Genomic DNA, 21,678 nt, shown 5'->3' with positions numbered 1-21,678 from the left:
CATTTGTGTTGTCCATACAAAAAGCTTTGACATACCAAACACCGGAAGTATGGAGAAATCATAAGATCAATTTCATATACTACCATAATAGACATGAGACACTCTATTGGTTGCATTATTTCATTTACTTAAATATTAAAAACCTACTTTTTATAGTTTAAATGAGGCAGCTGCAGAATTTCCCATGTACTGCACCAGTGTTTCAAAACACTGGAATCTTGCCATAGAATTTAGGTCTAGGTTGCCAAGTAGTCTGAGGCCTTAGCTAATACCAACTCCAACAGACCACATTTGTCTTTACTAGTATAGCATTAGTATGATAGCTGTACACATTTCATCAACTTTCCCAGCTCTAATCAGGACATTTGCTATCTTCATAGGAACTAGCTGGGAAAGCACATGCAAGCTTCTTTCATCAATGTATGGAGAAGGCTCAACTTGCCAGAACAATGTTTTCTTGGCACCAGGAGCAGCTTCTTGTTTAACCAGATGGTAAACAAATACATTTCTGAGGTCCCCAAACGGAGGAAGATCTGAACCACCATTCTCAGACTCAGGTATTAGTCCCCCGCCTCGATTACCATTTTGGGTTTCCCATCTAGGATGTACCTCTCCATTTCCTCAGGAATACCATCTAAGAACTGTTCCATTTGGATCAGGAGGTGCAGCTCGTCCAGATTGTTAACCTTTGTTCCTGATATCCAGGCTTCATAATTCTTTGCAATGTCGTAGGCGTGTCAGGGGAATGACACATCTGGTTTCTATTTTAGGGTTCTGAACCACCGACGGGCATGTTCAGGTGTTATCCTCATTCTGTATCTGGCCTTGGTTTGAAAAAGTTTATAATCGTTCATTTTCTCCTTAGGCATTTCAGCCACCACCTCTCCTAAGGGTCCACTGAGCAGTGGCCTCAATTCTACCATGTACTGGTCTTCAGAGATGCTGTACCCAAGGCAGGCCCTTTCAAAATTTTCTAAGAAGCCCTCAGTGTCATCGCCTGCCTTGTAGGTGGGAAATTTCTTGTGATGTGGAACAATCATTGGAGCAGGGTTGTTAGGACTGGCTGGAGCATCCTCCCTGGCCCGCGCCAAGTCCATTTCATGCTTTCTCTCTTTTTCCCTCTCTTCACTCTGTTTTTGTTGTTTTTCCAGTTCTCGTTGGTGGGTTACATCTTTGTCTTCTTGTTCTCTTTTATGGGCTGCCAGTTTGATGTTTTCTTCCCTTTCTTTCAGCTCCACCTCTTTTTCTCTTTTTTCCATTTGTCGCCTGTGGTCTGCTTCTTTGATTTGTTACTCTGCCTCCATTTTTGCCTTGGAAGTCATGGTTCCTGTTTTCTTTTGTTGGGGTGTCCTCTGCTGGTTTACTGTCTGAATTACTGTTCCTCTGCTGCCTGCTCTGTTGCTAAGCAACAGAGTGTTTCTAACAAGCCTTCCCGAATGAAACTAGAACAAAAGGAAAACCTTCATTTGCATGTGTGTTCTGCTGGTGTAGTTGACTCACAGCTGGAGTTCTATTGTCTAACAAAAGACCCCTGTTAACTTAATGGCCCTTGCCTGAGGCCATTTCTATGCACAGCTAGACTGAGCAAGGAAAAAAAAAATTCACTGGCTGTAGGTTTAAAAAAAACAAACCCTTCTCTCTGCTTACAAGCAGCTAACAGAGAAAAAAAAATTAATAATTTTACTGGCTTTTGGATTCTACTATCCCAACCGCTGCCAACATGTTGTAGTATAATTCCCAATTCTGGACCTTAGCGTCCAAAATATGGGTACTAGCATGAATTCCCCTAAGCTTAATTACCACCTTAGATCTGATAGGCTGCCACCAATCAGGAATTTTCCAGGGCCTGATACCCTCTGGTCCCCCCAAAACCTTCCCTGGGGACCCCAAGACCCAGATTCCCTGAGTCTCACAACAAAGGGGAATAAACCATTCCCTTCCCCCTCTCTTCTTCCTCCCAGCTCCTTCCCGCCCTGGGAACACTAGGAGATCACCTGATTCAACTTCTTGAATCACCACACCGAGGACTGTTCCCTTCCCCCTCACCCAGAGGCAATACAAGCTGCGTGAATATAACACAAAGAGAAAATTTATCCTTCCCTTCTCCCCACCAATTCCCTTGAACCTTAACTAGGAGAAAAAAATTAAACAGGTCTTAAAAGCAAAACTTTTAATAAGAAAGAAAGAAAAAGTAAAAGGTTCATCTCTGCACTTTAGATGGTAAACAGTTACAGGGTCTTTCAACTATAAACAACAGAAAGAAACTTTCTCCAGCAGAAACACAATTTAAGCTACTTCCAGCAAGTACACATATGTAAATTAAAAAAAAACAAATTAAAAGACTATGACCACCTTTTCTTACTCACAATTCTGAATAGATAAGAGACTGTAGCAGGGAGATTGGCAGAAACCTGGTTGCACCTCTAGTCCCGTCCAGGACCCAGAGAGAACAAAGCCAAACCCACAAACAAAAGCTTCCCTCCACGAGATTTGAAAGTATTTTGTCTCCTGATTGGTCCTCTGGTCAGGTGTCTGCAGGTCACTGTTTGTTAACCCTTTACAGGTGAAAGAGACATTAACCCTTAGCTATCTGTTTATGACAGTTACAGATGTGTTTTCCACCAGTCAGCTAACTCTGTGAGCATGTTTTCCTTTACTTCTAAATCTGGGGCCATCAGACATTTCCCCCTCAAGACAATTCCCACCCTCCCACCTGCAGAACTTTCCAACATAGCAAGCATGACTCTGTTTCTTCATAATCTGTGTAGAACATGATGACAATTATCCATTTTAATTAGTACCACATTTGGGATATTAATCCTTTGTGATAAGCAGGATAAGTCACACCTTCTGAACACTTATGCGCAGTTAACCTCTTCAGGAACTCCGCATGAACTGCATAACTAAGATAGAATGACTCTCTAGTAACTGCAATCTGATCTGATTTAGAGGTCTAGAAGCAGTTTCATTTGTCCACTGTGCCACAAAGACAGTAAGACATTTATCACTTGAATAGACAGAGTGTGGGACTTGTAGCCATTAGTAGCTGCTAATACAGACAAAGGTGGCCTGCATCACTCTGCATGTAACTAATGTTTGCACTTTGACAAAGTTTTAAGTTCTTAAACAGTTAAAAGACAATGTCATAATCAGATAGGGCAATAGATCCGGAGACAAGAAATCCGGGTTCCGTTCTTGACTCGAACATTGAGCTGCTATTCAACCTTAAGAAAGTCACTATACCTACATCCATTTCCTCATCTGCAAAATAGGGATGACACTTATACTTTTCTTTTTTTAAGAAAAAAGCTTTGAAATCTACAGATGGAAAGAACTAAGTATTTACTACCATTAAGAGAACCAGTGTGGCTACTTGGCAGTTCAACAAGACGTTAGCAATAGGTTTTAAATAACAGTTTTATATCTATGCCCTTTCCCCCAACTCACTCTCCTTTTATGGATACAGAGTTATGTTTCAGATGGATGCTTGCAGTAGTTAAGAGTTGCTGATTCATGATGTTATGCTGACAAGGCATGAACAAGCATTCTGTTTTTGTTCATCTTTATTTTGAAAACATTTTTAAAGGAACCAGGATGATTTTTAAAGGAAAAAATTAAGATAGTATTAATTTGCTTTTTTTCCCCCAACATAAAACAAAAGAAGCAGTTACCTCATTCATAAAATAAGAACAAAATTGTATTCTTTGAGACACTAGTCAAAGCATCTGGCACAATACTAACATTGTACTTCAATTAATTAATTATATAATTTACGTAATTTCTGTAAGAGCTTATTAGGTCATCTAGTATGTCTCTATGCCGACACAGGACTATCATCACAGTATTATTTAGAGCTCTGCTGAATCGAAATTAAGTAGTCAGGGGCCAGCAAAATCATTTTTTTGTCTTAAAAATCCATGAGATTCTGAAAACAGACTTGGAATTGTTTCAATTTGCCTTCTGTTTCGGTTTTTTAAAGGTTTTAGGATTCACCATGTCCAAGTTTTCTTAGAAGTCATGTGAGCTAACAGTTTACCTTTTAAAAAAATGAAAGCCACGATTCCCACGCAGTGGTAGGACTCTGGAAGCTGAAACTTTAAGGAAAAAAAAATACAAAAAAACCCTCAATAAAATCAGGCAAGTTTTCAACAATGAATAACGCAGTTTGCACATTATTTCCCCAAAGAAGCTATACTAAAGTAGAATATTCTAAAGCTAGAAAATGTTTCCATTACTAAACCTAATTCTTCCTTATCTTAGAGCATGTTTGACTCACTTGTTACTCAACATTAACTGTTTGGGTCAGGGCCAGTAATAGCTTTATTATGCTTTTCTGGGTAGAAGTTTTAATTTTAAACATTTTTAACGTTGGGCATGGGATTTAGAAGTCCCCACTCCTATCTTCCATCCTCCATAAATTCTCACCCTGATAGCATTCAAAAGAAATTCTTGTGAAAAACAGTGCAATTATAGAGAAACCTATCATGGGCATAGCTCACATTTCAAGAAAAACTTAAAAGCACTGTGACAGTTTGACTTTCTAAAAGAGGATTGGGATGGACCACAATAAGTCAATTTAGGGTAAGAGTGAAATTGTTGTAACGTGACTTATGTTAAATCCATGAAGCAGATCACATGGTCATAAAGTTGCATCTTCTAAACTTCTACCCACCTTCAGACACCATTACTTTATACTCACAAAGAAGTGTCTCACATTGAGACAAGTTCCAGAATAAAACATTCACATTTATGAACACTCCGAGAGTTAGAGAAAAAAAATATTCTTAAATTTTTATACAAGGTTTATATATTTTATACAAGGTATACTAATTAACAGTTTACTGTCAGCTCCTGGCTTTATTTAAAAGGTAAAATCCTTCACCTTCACCCTCAAGACTTGGAAGCTATGCAAACTTATTCCCTCCTAAAAATGTGAATTGTTTCATATATTTTAGATTTAAATCGTTTCATTTCTTAATTCAAGAATTTCTTAATTCTTTAACATTGTTTAAGTATGGAAAATGACATGCAATGGCTTTAAACACAGCCCTAAGGATTTTGTTACTTGATTAGTACTGGGGAAACTGTTTGAATACATACACAGGTGTACAAACATGTATAATAAAATAGAGAATTAACAGTGCAGAATTCTTATACATTAATTACTAAATCTGAGAAAGAACCAAGAGTCATCATGAAGGATTTAACAGAAGCAGTTACATTTGAGAAACAATTTTAAAATACTTGATCTAAAAATCTAACCCTGCCCACTTTTATATTCAATTGAAAAAGCTTTTCAAATAAACATTTGCAAAACTGAAATAAGTTTTCAGAGAGTAGACTGAATAAAAAACGTAAAAGTAAAAATTTTAAAGATTTCATCTCAGTGAGGACAGAGGCATAAATAAATTTGACTACAATGTGCAGGACACAGGGAAGGGAAGATAGTCTTGTGGTTAGGCACAGGACAGCTACTCAAGAGACCTAGCTTCACTTTGCAGCTTAGTCACCCAGACTCCATGTGCGACCTCAGGCAAGTCAGTCTCTCTGTACCTCAGTCTTCACATAGAAAATATGGATTAAACTTTCCTACCTCATATGAGGCCTGTGAGGAAAAGAGTCATTAATATTTGAAAAGCTCTGAGCTACTGTGATCTATGTACCTACCATAGGTATATACACATCAACTGACATACCATCCAAGATCCGCTCATAAAGAAATGACCCCATGGAAAAGGAAAACAGGTCTGGTTTTCAATTGTGTTGTCTTAACATGACTGAAAAGACCTCAACGCACAACAAGATGCAGACTAACATCTGAAGACATGTTAGCAGGCCACGTGATAACCTAGCTTCTTGTAGGGTATGTTTTCATAGCAGAGATAACTTTAATTATCTATGCTCAAGTTACTCGTGGCAAGTTGGGTGCGTATTCCCCAGGAAAAGGGGTATTGTTAACTCATGTCAGCTAACATGCAGTAACTAACACAAGGTAAAATCCTAGTGAAAGCAAAGCAATTTGTAGTAGTCACACAAGTTAGCTGGTTGAAGTAAACCCTAGGTTCTCCCATTGGAACCTTGACCTGCTAACTCACGTGAAAACTAAAAACTACTATGTGTTACCTAATGCGAGTTCAGAACAAGACTTTTCCTAGTGAAGATGAGGCCTTAGCCTAAATAGAGTGAGTGGCCACAATGTAAAACAATATTAGAGTTGCATCCACACTGGCAGTGCACTCATTTGTGTGTGAAACTAGATTTCTGGGGGCACATCCCACGGTTCTTAGTGCTGTAGTAAATTGGGCCACTCTAAGAATTCTTTCTTATTGGTATTTTCTGGGCACAGGGTGAGAGATGAGGAAGATAATGGAGGACTAGCAGCACTTCAGTGGTGTTAACACACTCTGTAGGATGGATGCAAACTAACAGCTGATGAGTTGCCATCATTCGAGTTTTAGCCTATTCTCCCCTCCTCAAACAATCAACTCAAGCTAAAAGCACCAAAGCAGCTGAGTTAAGGGTAATCATGTGTGGCCAAGACCTGTAGTAACTCTACAGCACATACAGGCTCAAAAAGATTCTTTCCACAATCACAACAGCTACAGATTAAAAAAACCCAACCAATAAAACTGAAATTCTGGAAAACAACTAAGAGGCCTTTCCACACATATGCCTAGCTAGCATGCCCCATGCATTGGGAAAAACTGGAGCAGGATATACCAAAAAGTGTGTGTGGGACTCATGTGAACATAAATTTCCTGAATTTACGTAACAGGAAAGAAGAATTCTGCCTATTTGATCTATGTTTCTGCAGATTATAATTTCATGAATTTTGGAATAAGATTACTTGAGACTCGATCCTATCACTCATGTATGAAAACACCCCTTTCACACCCACAATGGTGGTGTCATGTTAGACTGGGCAATAAAATATAAGGACAGCTTTTACATTGGGTGATTCCAACAGCAGCAAATGATAAGGGCAACTATCTAACACATGCTGACTCCAATAGCCACAAGCAATTTCTGATACTTTATACTAAAACCAAATTAACATAGCCTAAAATATTCCCCCATTATGAAGTGCATGAAATGTTTAGCATCAAACAATGTATTAACTAGGTCCCCAATCTTGAAAACACTCATACCCATGAATAGTCCAAATTAATTCAGTAAAATTACTCACATACGCAACCGTTTACAGGATTGGAGCCTAGACATTTAAACGCACACAATTTAAAACAATATTAAGATTGACAAATCCACAAAAGCATGAAAATTTATATTGAATTTAGTGCGCTATGGGAATTTCAAACCCATGTTTGTTTTTGAATATGGCAATGATTTTGAACAGACAACTACAGCATTACTTCAGAGTTCAGGGGAGCATAATCACTCTTAGGGTATGAATAGGCAGCAAAGAAATCCATTGTGCTGAGTTGCAGTGCCTGGGTCAATTGACTCCAGCTGCTGGGGCTCACCTTGCCGGGCTAAAAATAACAGTGTGGGTATTCCTTCTGGGGCTGGAGCCTGGGCTCTGAGACCTGTGTCTTCACTGGGTTTTTCTTTGCGAGAGTTGTGCAAGCATAATTTGGGTTGTCCCCTGGCACAGACTATAACTTTCACATATAACACTACCACCACGCTCTTACTTTTCATCCACTTTTCTCAAATGTGTGTGTCAAATTATTTTCTCTTTCATCCTTAATATGTTTTGGAACTGTATAATTGCTTGTAACTGATCAAAACAGAAGAAAAAATGACAGACTCTAGCACCTAGAAAGTTGCAGTGCTGTATGAATTTGAAATTACTACAATATTATGGTGCTAAAAATGCCAATACATGTCCTCTAAATGCTAATTTAGCAGTGAAATTGGTGATGATTCCCCCATAATTCTCATTTTCAATTTTATTTTACATTGCCCTTCACATGCTAGGCATTTCACAGTACAGATAAAAAGTACATCTCCCCAGGAAAGTCTAAAATGAATCCTCCTGGGCTACTACAACTGATGACAGATACTGTAATATTCAGATTTAGGATTTGTAGAAGATATTTTATCATCAAAACCAAACAGTTAATCCCAAATTAGTAACATTGAGGGGCTCCTTTGTTTTAAAGAGGAGGGAGATTTTCCAGTGTTCGGGCGCGCACGATGTGCCTGGAGCACACAGACATGTGCACATGCAGAAGGGAAAAGATGAATAATCAGATGCCAGATTCTGCAAGAGAGCAAGCGGCGTGCTGACCGCGCCGAAGCCAGCTGCTGTTATCTGCCAGAGTTCAGTGGAAAAACCTGAAGACACAAAGCCACGCGGGCGGGGAGAGGAGGCAGCTCCTATTTACCTTTCCCTACACTGGCCCCGACGGCTGCACAGAGCTGCTCATCCCGCCGAGCTAACAAGCAACATCTCAGCGCTCGGCCCAGCACGGCTTCATGGTCCGGGGCAACCCCTGCTCGCTCGGGGCAGTCGCGGGCGGAGCAGGCCAGCGCGGGGGCAGCTGTCCCGGCGCATTGGCCGTATACTGCCCGAGTACCAGGGGAAGACACGGTCCCTCCCCACCGAGCTCCCCACCAGCCGCAGCGCACGGACGGGGCCCCCAGCAGGAGAACCGGCCTGGGGCCGCCCCCAGCGGATCTCAAAGCGCTGCGCAGAGCGGCGTGACCTGGGGTCCCCTAGCCACAGCGCGCGCTCCCGTCTCCCCCACCCGCGCGCGCGCACGGGGAGGCCCCCACCCCGCGAGTGGCGGGTACCCGAGGCGAGCACGGGCAATCCCTCCACCCGCCGCCGCGCGGGACACCGGCGCTCACTGCCCCTGCGCGAGCCCAGCAGCACCAGCCCCCTCCGCCGCCACCCCCGCGCGCCGCAGCTGGCTCACCCCAGCACCCCCCTGCTCGTCTGTCGCCGCCGGTCCCGCGAGCACCGTCACCCTCGGGCAGGCGCTTCCTCCCCACTCCAGTCCCTGGCTCGGCTGCCCCAACCCGCAGCGACAAGAATCAGGTGACTCGCAACAACATCACCCAGCCTTCCTCCTCCACCCTCCCACTCGCCGCCCGCTGATTGGACACAGCAGTCCCGCTTGACGCTATGACGCCTACGTCGATTGCACCGCGCGTGCGCGTGTGGAACAACTGTCTCGGTTTCCCTCGGCCCAGGGGCGGTTAGGGACTGGACCCCGGGAGGCGCGAGCGTGGCAGTTTGGTGTTGGAACGTTCTGCTTCCCGCCCTCCGGGATCGGGGCATGGTGGGGGAACAGAGTGCCCTGGGGGAGGGGCGGGTGCTGTCTCGGGGGAGTGTTAAGCGCAGAGCTCAGCGCCACTCTCCTAAAGCCACGGCCCCATGGCCCGCTGTGCCTGTCACCCTGGAGAGCTGGCACAGCCCCCTGCTTACCCACGCGTGGACCCCCCGCCCACCCAACAACATGGGGTTGCCAGTGCCACCTGCCCTGGTTGTCCCAGGCTTGTGCCTTTTCTGAGGGAACTGTTCTGGGAAACCTGTAAAGGTGCTCAGTACACGTTGCCAGCTGGCCAGTTTTGTGGGCTGGTTCATTGCAGGGTTGCTGTACCTCAGAGGAGGCAGGGTGGCACCAAGTGGAGGGCAACAATTCCACAGCATGGCAACTTTTGAAATTTGGTTTCGTTCCACATTGGAACAGACAAAAGCCCCCCAAACCTTTCAATATGTTTGAGGAAATAAAATTGTGTAGAAACATAGGGCTGGAAGTGATGTGACAAGTCCTCAGCTCCAGCCCCCTGCACCGAGGCAGGAACAAGTAAATCTAGACGCTCCTTGACAGGTGATTATCCAACCAGTTCTTAAAAATCTCCAGTGATTGGGCTTCCACAGCTTCCCTTGAAAGCCTATTTCAGAGCTTAACTATCCTTATAATTAGGAAGGTTTTCCTAATATCCAATCTAAATATCCCTTGCTGCAAATTAAGCTCACCTTCAATGAACACGGAGAACAGTTGATCATAGCCCCTTTATTACAGCCCTAAATATATCTAAAGATGATTAGGTCCCTCCTCAGTCTTCTTTCTCTAGACTACATGCCCAGTTCTTTTAACCCTTTCTCATAGGTTAGGTTTTCTAAACCTTTTATCATTTTTGTTGCTCTCCTGGGGACTCCAATTTGTTCACATTTTTCCTTAAGTGTGGTGCCCAGAACTGAACACTACAGCTGAAGCCTCAATAGTGCCAAGCAGAGTGGGACAATTACTTCCCTTGCCTTACATACAACACTCCTGTTAATAGATCCCATAATTATGTTAGCCTTTTTTGCAACTGCAACATATTGTTGACTCATATTCAATTTATGATCTACTATTATCCCTAGATTCTTTTCAGCAGTACTACTAGATATTCTCTATTCCACAGTTTGTAGGATTCCTTTTTGATTTAAAAGAGCTCATGATAGAGCCATCTTGACCTTTTCCTATTCTTCTTATGTTTCCTTTGCATTAGGATAGTTTGTAGTTGTGCCTTTACTGTTTTCTCCTTGAGAAACTGCCAGGTCTCCTTAACTACTTTATCTGTTGAATTTTTCTTCCCACAGGACCTTACATACCAGTTTTCTGAGTTTGTTACAGTCTGCTTTTTTTAAGTCAATTGTCCTTATTCTGCTGTTCACATTCCTTCCTGTCCTTGGAATCATGAAAACTATAATTTCATGATCACTTTCACCCAAACTGCCTACCACCTTAAAATTTACAACCAATTCTTCTCTGTTGCTGAGATTCAAGTCTAAAATGACTTGTCCCCTGGTTACCGCCTCCACTTTCTGAAACAAAAAGTTGTCATCAATACATTTCAAGAATTTATTGGAAATTTTGTGTTTTGCCATACTGCTGTTCCAATAAATGTCTGTGTGGTTAAGAGTCCCCCCATTACTACCAGGTCTCTTTTCAGATCGAAACCTGAGCTTTTCTATTAGGGAAGCGTGTCGGGATGTGTGCCAGAGGGTTTCATCCCAGATTACTCCAGGATTTGAACCTTTGTCTTCCTCCCTAGTGCCCTAACCCGCATATGAGCAAGCCAGTAAGAACTGGTTTATACCAGAATTCCTTCATCAACATAGCTTCTGCCTCTTCGGAGGGGCAGGGAGATTACCTATGGTACACTGATAGAAAAATCCCTCTGTTGCCATAGTAACTGTCTACACTACAGTGTTTCAGCAGTGTAGCTGCAGCTATGCTACTGTAGCACTTGTAGACATATCCTGAGTCTCCCCCTTGCTGCGCCCCGTTCTATGAAACTCATATGTCTCTGTGAAACATTTTGCTGAAAATGTTCCAACCAGCTCTATTCAGAAGTCATGATATTTAAATGGAATTGTTTTGCTTTGCCTTAGGCTTTTGGAGGTGATAGGGTGTGCTTTTTCAAGCCTTTCTCTGCAATCAGGACTAGAACCGTCCATTTTTATTTAATGAAAATTGAGATTCTCATATAATTGCATGACTCCAGGAGCAAAAATGTCAAATACTGCAAGAATTTACCACGCTTTTATCAATCTTGGAGAAGGGTACAGTTGAGGCACACACGAGTGTCTAATTTCAGTACAAGTGGATCTCTAGTCCATATGTACCCATCAGAAGAACAGACGGGAAGCCATCACCCTATATGTTAGTTCACAGTCTAAACAGAAGGCAACACCACCACATGAATTTCTTCCACCTTGCTTTTAAACAGTTCATTCTAGTTGTAATGAGTCAAAACTTATTCACCTCCTGTGGGTTGGTTTTATTCACAAAAGGAACTCAAAATGACACAAAATCCAGATCAAGCCTTCTCCCAAGAACTTGCTTATTCCCAGATTTCCTTTCTGAAGACTTCTCAGCCCATACTGGGGAAAGGCAGAAGCTCCCTGTGAATGGGAGGGGTGAAGGGAGAGGAGAGGGAGTGAGGGGAGGTACTGCGACTTGGCTGGGGGGAGAACAGGGGAGACAGCTGGCTCCACGCTGGAAAGGACAGTTCCAGGGATCCCGGCCTGCTCCCAGGCCCATTCCAGTTTCTTTTGGGTCCTGTTCCCTGCTCCCTAGTTCAATCTTGGGTTTTGCAGTGGCTGCTCCATCCCCTCTAATTAGTTCTAAAACATTTTTAGGATTATAGACACCAGAACTTATGGGTTTATTGCAGAAATTATTAAGTTAGGTTCTTAGGTGTTATGCAGGAGGTCAGACTACAGGGTAGTAGGGGTCCCTGGTCCCTTCTGGCCTTAAAGTCTATGGCAAGGTCTACTCTATACCAGCAAAAGCCCTAGTGTAGATGCAATTACACTAGTATAAAAGTGCTTTTGCCAGTATGATTTATTTTGCTCACCAAACTGCTATAAATTACCCCAGTACTTTTTTGCTGGTATGAGCTGCATCAGCACTAGGAGGGTTTACCAATATAGCTATATTTGCAAATTTGTTTAGTGTATACCTCGCCTGTGAATCTATGAACCAGGGATCAGATTTATGCTGTGCCTTACAGGTTGAGCCCACATGGAGAGTGAGGTAAAAAGTGGCTTAGTGGTTCCAAAGTCTGGCCTCAGCTAGAGGAATCCCCATCTCCCAATCAACATGGAGCAGCCCCGGGGTCTGCTGTGCAATCCAAAATAGCCTTTGAGCAGAATGCTCCCCACCCTGATGTCGTCTGCTGCATCCTTGCAGCACTGTGCAAGAATGTGATGTAGGACCTCTCTGCCAGCATTATCTCACACTGGAAATCCCTTTACAGGCTGTGCTTCCCCCTTTATGCTCCTGGAGTAGTGTAAAGAGATTGCAGCAGGGTACAAAATCTGGCCCCAAATTCATCATGGGGGGAAGGATAGCTCAGTGGTTTGAGCACTGACCTGCTAAACCCAGGATTGTGAGTTCAATCTTTGAGAGGGCCATTTAGGCATCTGGGGCAAAAATCTGCCTGGGGATTGGTCCTGCTTTAAGCAGGGGGTGGGACTAGATAACCTCCTGAGGTCCTCTCCAATCCTGATATTCTATGAAGTCATCAAGTTCTCCACACAAAATGATGGACAAGGTATCTTGCTTCCTGAACCTCAGTGGAAAAATTAAAGATAGCAGTTGTAAAAGGCACAATAGCAAGTGTGTAAAGAAGCAGATTGCTGCAGGTCTCCCTCTCTAGGAATTAGAAACAAGACTCTTTAATCTGTATTATAGGAATACATTCATGGGGCATGAATACACAGTTAAGACTAAATTACTGTATCTTTCTTTCATTCTTGCTTTTTCAGGTGCTCATACCTTTTGCAAATTGCTTTTATAGAGAAAGTTTCTCTGCATAGTGTCAGCCTATCTATGATTTTTTTGGGGAAGGTGTTAGCAAAAATCCTGTCAGACCTTTTTAGTTATGCCAGTTGTGGGCGAAGTTCCCCTCATGTTCAGACTGGAATGAATGCACTTGCATAACTCAAAAATATCTGAAGCTAAACATTGAGGAAGGAAAAACTACTTAAGTTTGAAGAAATATTTTTTACTATTTTTGAAGTTGTTTTTATTCATGCATGTCCTAACATTCTTTTTCTAAAGATACCATGTTAACTGGATTCCTACTCTTGCATCTTTTTCTTGCAGTGCAAGCCCAGGCAGAATTCCCTAAAACTAAGAGCTTGTACAGCAGTGATCAGTACATTCAGACTCTGCACAGTGGGCTAAGCAGCCCCTTGTGCACCAAAACATTTCCTTTTTCAAGTGAAAGAGCTCCTCAGCTGATGGCTACTCTTCAGTAGTCATTATACCAACTTAATTCTGATAGAAGCCAGGGAAAAGTATCATGGAGTTCCTGATTTTTGTCTATTCTTTTTCCCTAACCGGTCAGTTTAAATCCACACATATTGAAATCGGGGGAGACTGTTATTCTGAGATTGTTTTTTTGTTTATTTAAGGCAGAGTTAGGGCTCACTTTGCGTTGGATCACTTCTCTATCTCTTGTTATTGGTTTTGTGAAGTGTTTGATATTAATAGTTCTCTTGTTCTCTCTTTATTCAAACACCTCTAGTTCTGTCCAAAATGGCAGGTTGAAGCACTGGTTGCAGCTCTGCCTTGCCACAGAGCACCCCTGTGTGTTCCAAGTGGCATTTGTGGATGGCTCACTCCATGTCCAGTGGCCTCATTTCTTCCAGAACTGGGAAGTTACACCATTAAATTTCAGAGTTGTACACAAGCTTCAAGAAAACATTTGATTACTGTAAAACTCCAGCCACCCATCAGCAGCTGTATTAAAGATAGACATTAACACTCTAGGCCAGATCCTCAGCTAGTGTAAGTTAATATCGTTCCATTGTAACACTTGCTGTGTACCTGGCACACAAACTTTAAACATCCCTCCCAAAACAATGCTCCTTTCAGTTTGCTATGCTGTAACATGATCCAGCATTCTTAAAACAACTTAATAGTTCTATACTCTTTAATATGCGTTAATATTTCTGAACAGCAATCATACCTCTTGTAACTGACAATTTTGCAACACAAAATCAAGGTAAGATTAATATATGAAACATTCTTTATTATATTAGTTGTACAAAATAAAATTTGGTCAAGCGACGTTTTCCCTTCCAAGATCCTACAGTATGCAGAAGTATATATTTGTAAGCTGCTCTTGTACAAAAAAACATTTTAAGCAACTGCTGCACTTCTGCAACTCTGCAGATAAGACAACAAGGAAAGATATGAAATCACCAAAGGGGGTGCTGAAAAACAACAAAGAAAACAAGGATGGTGTCAAATATATGATTGGGTGGGAGATGCAGGATTCAATAGCGTTTATTAACAACAATAACAACAAATTTAGATCTTAGTTTGTGGCTGTGAAATTTTTTGTATAGTTATATTGTCTTTATTTCTCATAATTAGTTTTTAATTTTTTGCTCTTAAGCATTTGTTCTCAGCAGGAATTATGATGCCTTTAAGCTAAGAAAAAACACTTCCATTAGGAAAGCGGATTGTCTTCTGGTTAAATCACAGGTCATGGACCCCAGCACTCTGGACTCAGTTCCTGGCTTTCCTTCCCCAGCCAAATTCATCCCTGGTGTAATAGCACTAAAATCAGGGATGAATCTGTATCCATGACTCTGCTAAATAACTTAACCTCTGTTTGTCCATCTGTAACATAGGGATAATAATTACCTATTTCATAAGTGTTAATAATTGCAAAATGTTTCTGTTTTAATCAAGTACAATTTTATAAAGGGCTATATGGTTATCAAAGCAGCTATATTTTTACATGAGAAGTACCCAAAAACTGTTAAATTGCATTTAGGATTAACCAGGATCAGACATCATGAAGAGCAGTTGCCAGGTATCACTAGCATGCATATAAAGATTATGAGGACAAAATTCTGGAACTTTAAATTTTGATGGAAAATAGTTTACATTATCTTCCAGTGGATGGCTCTGTGTCTGCTTTCAAGCTCTTTAAAAAGAGAGTATACATGAAATGAGAGTATACAGTCTTTTTAGTTGGCTAATGCATTTCACAGGAATAATCAAAGTTTTTCTACAAAATAACGAGTAATTTCTGGTTTTGCTGGCATAAAGCTTTCCCCAATAGAAGATGAAAACAAAGACAGCAATTTGCTAATGTAAATTTAAAATAATCACACATGAATATTGTGTCCTTGCTTGAAATTTGGCCCAGAGTTACTGATGCTTTTAGTGGCAACTGATTCCTATTCTGAATCTCAATTTATAGAGCAGCTCTTCATTTATGGCATGATTATGGTTCTCTTGTTCCCACCTACTTCCATGGATATTGATATTTGTCATAACTCTCAAATTGCTTAATTCAGATATGAGGCAAGCAGCTTTAGGTGAACTGTTTAACAGGAAAAATTTTACTGCAGGAGCAGGTTGAAAATCTGAAATGTTTACATTTGCAAATTAAGAATGACAAGGAGAAAACTTAACTACTGCAGAAGTATAAGACAATGAGGGTATAAAATATAAGGGTCCATTACAAGTTTTATAGATTTCCCCTTATGACTTTTTGGTGGGAGGGTGGAGGAAAAAAGCAAATCAAAACAAAAACAACTTTTACTCTGGATTGAAACTTGATATACAAAATATTGCCCCATGTGAACTAGGAAGAGATACCTGGCTACTGTTTTCAGTGCATCACCTTTAACAATGCTGACTTTCCAAACAACTCAGGACAGAATGAAAATAAGTTGTAATACCCTGTTTCTCATATATGACCACACTGAAGAACCTAATACTGTCTTTATTGTAATTAGGCACTGCTTGAAAGGAAAAAAATAATAGTCCAATTTTTTTTTTCCTAAAAAGGAGAAATGAAACTACCAAAAAGGAGATCTGGAAGATAAACTGAAAATAGGGAAGCAGACCTTCCTATAGATGAGTAATGCTGTGGTTTCAACAGGCTTAATAATGCATGAACTGAAATTAATGCGCATTAAGAGTTTTCAGAATCAGATGAAAATGCTAAACAAAAACTAATGACCCATTTACTGATTTGTAATGGAGTTCTTTTTGCCAATTCAGAAGCATAAAAGGGGCTTACATGACCCTCACACAATATCCTGGTTTCTCCAACTGATATAGAGCTGACATAACAGTTCTGTGCTGGTCCCATTCCCTGCCTCCAGTGCAGCAAATGTGTCAGACTAGGCTGGTGAGAGAGGAGATGTGGCTGGATTGTACTCTGCTTTGCTTAGTCTGTGCTGGTGTAATGGCTCACAGAGGGCCTTTGCAACTCCACAATTTACAGCCCTTTGACTGATCTTAGTTGTGCTAGGCTTCTGGCACAGCCCAAAATAAGGGTGTTGCAAAGGTCACTTAAAACGTATCTTTGCCTGCCCCACTTTCCTTTGTTGTATACAGGAACAACCAACCACAGAAATTTAGTTAATAAATTCTCCAGAGGAAGTTACAACAGATCATGATTCTAACTGTGTGCACCTACATGGAACCAGGCTCAAAATAACCACAGTAAAATCTCTAAAGACCTGAGTTTCTTCTTTCTTACATCAGTGTAAATCAGGAGTAATTCCAATAACATTTAACCTACAGTGGTATAAAAGATATAAGTGAGAGCAGAATCAGACTCTACAATATTTAACTTGCCTGAGCTCTAGTCAAAATTGGAGTACCTATTGGTGAGGCATGCTGTTTACCACTGTTCCCAACCACCAGTTCATTTAATGGACAGCATATAAATATACAAATGTTTAAGACTTGAAAAAAAACACCACCACACTTTGTTTATACTTTCTACCTTTCAATCTTGCTACCAAGTAGCTACTACTATATTTTGTATATTTAAAGGGCCAGTTTCTCAACCTCTGTACATTTGTATTGTTCCACTAAAGTCAATGTCACTATGCCAGCATGGACAGAATAAGGATCTGGGTCCTTGTCTTTTAGTGTGATAAACTCTTAAAAAGAAGTTTTTTTTTAAATCTCAGGTGGACTCTCTTATGCCACATTCTTTTTTTCTTTAAGAAAGAAAGAAAGAAAGAAAGAAAGAAAGAAAGAAAGAAAGAAAGAAAAAGGCATTGCAAAAAAATTCTACTCTGTAGCTGTCCTTCACTGGGGACATGTGTGGTACTATTTGCCTCCATGACTACATGTGTATTTTTTATGGTTTGTTATTATAAAAATATTTTGTTCATACTCAGAAAGTGTAGTATTAATCACAAGATAAATATTTTACATTTGTAAAACCAAATGAAAAAACAGTTAAATAAACAAAAACAATATTGTGTTTGCTGGACAAGACTTAAACAAATGTTATAAAAGCAATTAGTGTCCACTGTTGACATGAACTAACCAGTTCGGCTGGTCAAAATTATCATTAATTTTATTTATCTATATGAAAGAAAAATTAACTTTCAACCAAAATGAAAATTTTCATTTTGATCCTAATTTTCCACTTGTTTGGTGAAAAATGGAAACAGAAACCCAAAATTTTTCAGTAATTTTTTTTTAGTGAAAATCTTTGGTTTTCAAAAACCCAACCCAACCCAAAACAAAAACATTTTTTACCAAAAACTTTTTTCAGAACTGTTTTTGATCAAATATTCTTCTATTTCAATTGACAAAAGATTAAATATTTTCACAGAAAATGTCAAAAACAATTTTTTCATAATTTCCCCAGGAAAAACAATTGACATTTTCCAGCTAGTTATGTTAAACAGGCAGCTATTGAAGGTGCAAAATATAAGGTGTTCCCTTTCCTATTAAAAATAAACTCCCAATGGAGGGAGCTCCAGTCCTAGGTTGTCATGATAATCTAGCCATTGTTGGGGAAGCTGTTTGAAATGATGTTGAAGGTGTTTGTGAAAGAATAATGCATGTATTTTCTTTCATATGTAGTAAAGATAAATATTAGCCTTCAGGATACACTATAAGGCCCACCTTTTATCAGAGAAAGGTGTAACACGATCTAATGACTGGAAGTTGAAGCTAGACAAATTCAGATTGGAAATAAGATGTAAAATTTTGATAGTGAGGGTAATTAAGCATTGGAACAATTTACCAAGGGCTGTGGTGGATTTCCATTACTGACCATTTTTAAGTCAAGATTGGATATTTTTCTAAAAGATGTGCTCTAGGAATTATTTTAGTGGGGAGTTCTATGGCCTGTGCTATACAGGCGATCAGACTAGATGATCACAGTGGTCCTTTCTGACTTTGGAATCTATGAAAGCCTTTTCTCCCTTGTCAATGAGGAGATGAGCATTGTGTAGGGGTAGATAGTGATAGCGTGAGGAGATCAGTTAGTTCTTGTAGTTCTTGGATTAAGTGAAGTATCTGTTCATTTACTGGTATGTTTTTAAAAATATTAATCAAGGATACCAGGAGCATTGGATGGTGGCTTTTGTTGTAGTTTCTAAAAACCCAAATAAATACCTATAGAATTTTCAATATTTCTGTGGCAGACAGTTTACTCACATAAAAGCCATGGGAAAAGGCCATGAAAGCAGTATAAGAGTAGTTTTTCAGACACACACAGAAATAGATTAATAAAACCTTACAGCATATAAAATAGATTTAAATGATTCCTTAAGAATTGTAGTCATACCCTCAAGAAAGGAGGAGGATGTTGAGTCATCATGAAGAAAGGAAAAAGGAATGGAATGTGTTCTGATCATAACCATTACAGATGTCAGATGCAACCGAGACAGACAGATGAACAACAAAATATTCGTCAAATGTTGCAAGAGACTAATAAAGTCATCTGGCATTTGAGCACAGATACTTTCGGCACTTTGAAAGAAACCATGGAAATGAAGCTACATTTTAGCACATCTGAACTGTTTGACTTGCACTTAAGAAATACAACACTAGCTTCTTAAGCTTGTGCTGCTTTGGAGTTTAATGCCTGAGAAGGGGATGAATTTTAAAGGTGTTGGGTAGCAAACGATTTGCAAGATTTACACACTTAGCTCATTTGAAGATCATTTTAAATATATCAGTGCAACAGAGGTAAAGAGTCAAGTTGCTTTTACATCTGCAGACTTCACTTCCGGTGGACCTGATGACAAAAAACAAGATATGTTTCTGTGCCATGTGGCATAACATCAACATTTAAATAAAAACAAACCCAATTTTTGTTTGTAGTGTATAAGCTACCATCAATTGATATCCAGTCTACTTTTGTTGTAGAGCTAACACAAAATGAACAATGTTAACAAGTAGGAATTATTTTCAAATATTTTGGCATAGCTCCAATTTTAACAACCAGAGGTTCTTATTATAACTTACTTTTTCTCTATTGGTCACAAAGTAAATTGCCAAAAAGAGAATTGGATTATTCCTCACATCAACTCTATTTTATTCTCCTTTTTCAGGATCTATAATCCTTTCCTGAGATCACTCATTTACTTTATAAAAGAGGGAGTCCTTGATTCTCCCCCTCTTTGTTGCTCTAGCCCAGTAACACAAACCACAAGTACCTAGTTTTCTTTGTGCAGCAAAAATTAATTCTGTGTCTGTTTCTCCTCCAAAATGTAGAACTGAATGCCCCATAAATGAGGCTGCTCAGGTCCAGGCACTAATTAGCCCAATCAAATTCTCCACTGTGAAGGTGACTCACAAAGGAATTTAGGTGTTGGAACAGTAAGTGTCATGGCAACTTTTAGGCTCCTAGAAAAATCACGTGAACAAAACTGAGTCCACAAAGCCAGAGCTGGGTGCCTATGCTCCCTATACAATGAATGGAGATAGACGGGCACGTTAGACTGTGATCCAGAGAAAAACTTGCACACTTGCCAGCAGCTGAGGTCAGGGAAGTGTTCCAAGCCCTGCCTCTCTAATAGAGATGGATGCTTAAGTCCACGCTGCAGATAGGTGGCTAGCTCTGCTTGTGATTGTTGAGCGAGGGAAAACAGGCATATGGCTACCTAAGTTGTTTGCAGGGCTGGAAATAAAACAGCTAGGAGAGAGCAGGGCCGGCTCCAGGCACCAGCTTATCAAACAGGTGCTTGGGGCGGCAACTCCGGAGCGGGGTGGCACTTTCAGGTATTCAGCGGCAATTCGGCGGAGGGTCCCTCACTCCTGCTCGGAGCGAAGAACCTCCTGCTGAATTGCCGCAGATCGCGATCTTGGCTTTTTTTTATTTTTATTTTTTTGGGGGCTGCTTGGGGCGGCAAAACCCCTGGAGCCAGCCCTGGGAGGGAGGTGGGCCTCCCTTAGAACTAGGCTTGGCAGAATTTGATTTTTTTAAAAAAATTTTTATAATGTTGACAGATAATATTGATGTTTGGTTTTCAGCATTTTTTCTATTTTTATCATTTTAAATGTTTACAGCTGCAAGAAATTATAGGGGATGAGAATAATTATTTAATAACAGCTGATGCTGAGATTAAAAAAGTTAAAGTTTTGTAACTATTAAAACATAATTTGTCAACATCACATGTCAAATTATACAAAGTAAATATCCTTAAATCAAACTAGTAAGTTCTCAACCAGCATTTTTCTCATTTTGCCTACTTGTAAATCTTGATTGTTATGGATGGAAATATTTTTTCCTCAGTTGGGGAGGGGAGGGTGAATTTGATGTTTACTGACCTACTGATAAAAATCTAATCCTCCCAAGCATATTTATAACTTTAGCATAAGGCTAGAGTATTCAACAGGATGTGAAAGACTCCTGGTTCAACTCCCAGCTTTTGCTGAGGAGCAGGGATCTGAATAGAAGCCTGCCACCTCTGAGGTGAGTGCTCTTACTACTAGGCTACAGAGTTATTCAAATTCTTTTGCTGGCCCAATTAATATTTAATTAAATAACTGAATAATTAAAGGTTTCAGAGTGGAAGCCGTGTTAGTCTGTATCAGCAAAAACAATGAGGAGTCCTTGTGGCACTTCAGAGACTAACAAATTTATTTGGGCACAAGCTTTCGTGGGCTAAAACACTTCATCAGATGCATGCAGTGGAAAATACAGTAGGCAGGTATAAATACACACCACATGAGAAGATGGGAGTTGCCTTACCAAGTGGGGGAGGGTGGGGTCAGTGCTAACAAGTCAATTCAATTAAGGTGGAAGTGGCCTATTCTCAACAGTTGACAAGAAGGAGTGAATACCAAGAGAGGCAACTCCCATCTTTTCATATGCTATGTATTTATACTTGCCTACTGTATTTTTCACTCCATGCATCTGATGAAGTGGGTATTAGCCCATGAAAGCTTATGCCCAAATAAATTTTTTAGTCTCTAA

The 21,678-nt window shown here is 40.4% G+C and overlaps 1 protein-coding gene and 1 long non-coding RNA gene across 6 annotated transcripts in view; one reads left to right on the top strand and one right to left on the bottom strand.

Annotated features, from left to right (window-relative positions):
* BACH1 (BTB domain and CNC homolog 1) overlaps positions 1-9,035 on the bottom strand; it is a 41,559-nt gene extending 32,524 nt beyond the window's left edge. The window contains exons 1-3 of one of the 5 annotated variants that reach the window (XM_050957810.1): positions 8,883-9,035; positions 7,187-7,213; positions 4,037-4,094 (exon numbers count right to left, since the gene is read on the bottom strand). The gene's annotated coding sequence lies outside the window, so the exon portion shown is untranslated. Of the gene's footprint in view, positions 1-4,036; positions 4,800-5,484; positions 5,606-7,186; positions 7,214-8,882 lie in introns of those variants that run through there. The other 4 variants (XM_050957790.1, XM_050957801.1, XM_050957769.1 and 1 more) reach the window with 4 other exon arrangements.
* LOC127055746 (uncharacterized) overlaps positions 1-21,678 on the top strand; it is a 93,124-nt gene that overhangs the window by 64,356 nt on the left and 7,090 nt on the right. The window lies entirely within an intron of this gene.

This window comes from Gopherus flavomarginatus, chromosome 1, assembly GCF_025201925.1.
Source record: "Gopherus flavomarginatus isolate rGopFla2 chromosome 1, rGopFla2.mat.asm, whole genome shotgun sequence".
Taxonomy (NCBI): domain Eukaryota; kingdom Metazoa; phylum Chordata; order Testudines; family Testudinidae; genus Gopherus; species Gopherus flavomarginatus.
Note: the sequence above shows the minus strand (reverse complement) of the source record. Positions and strands in the feature narration are given on the sequence as shown.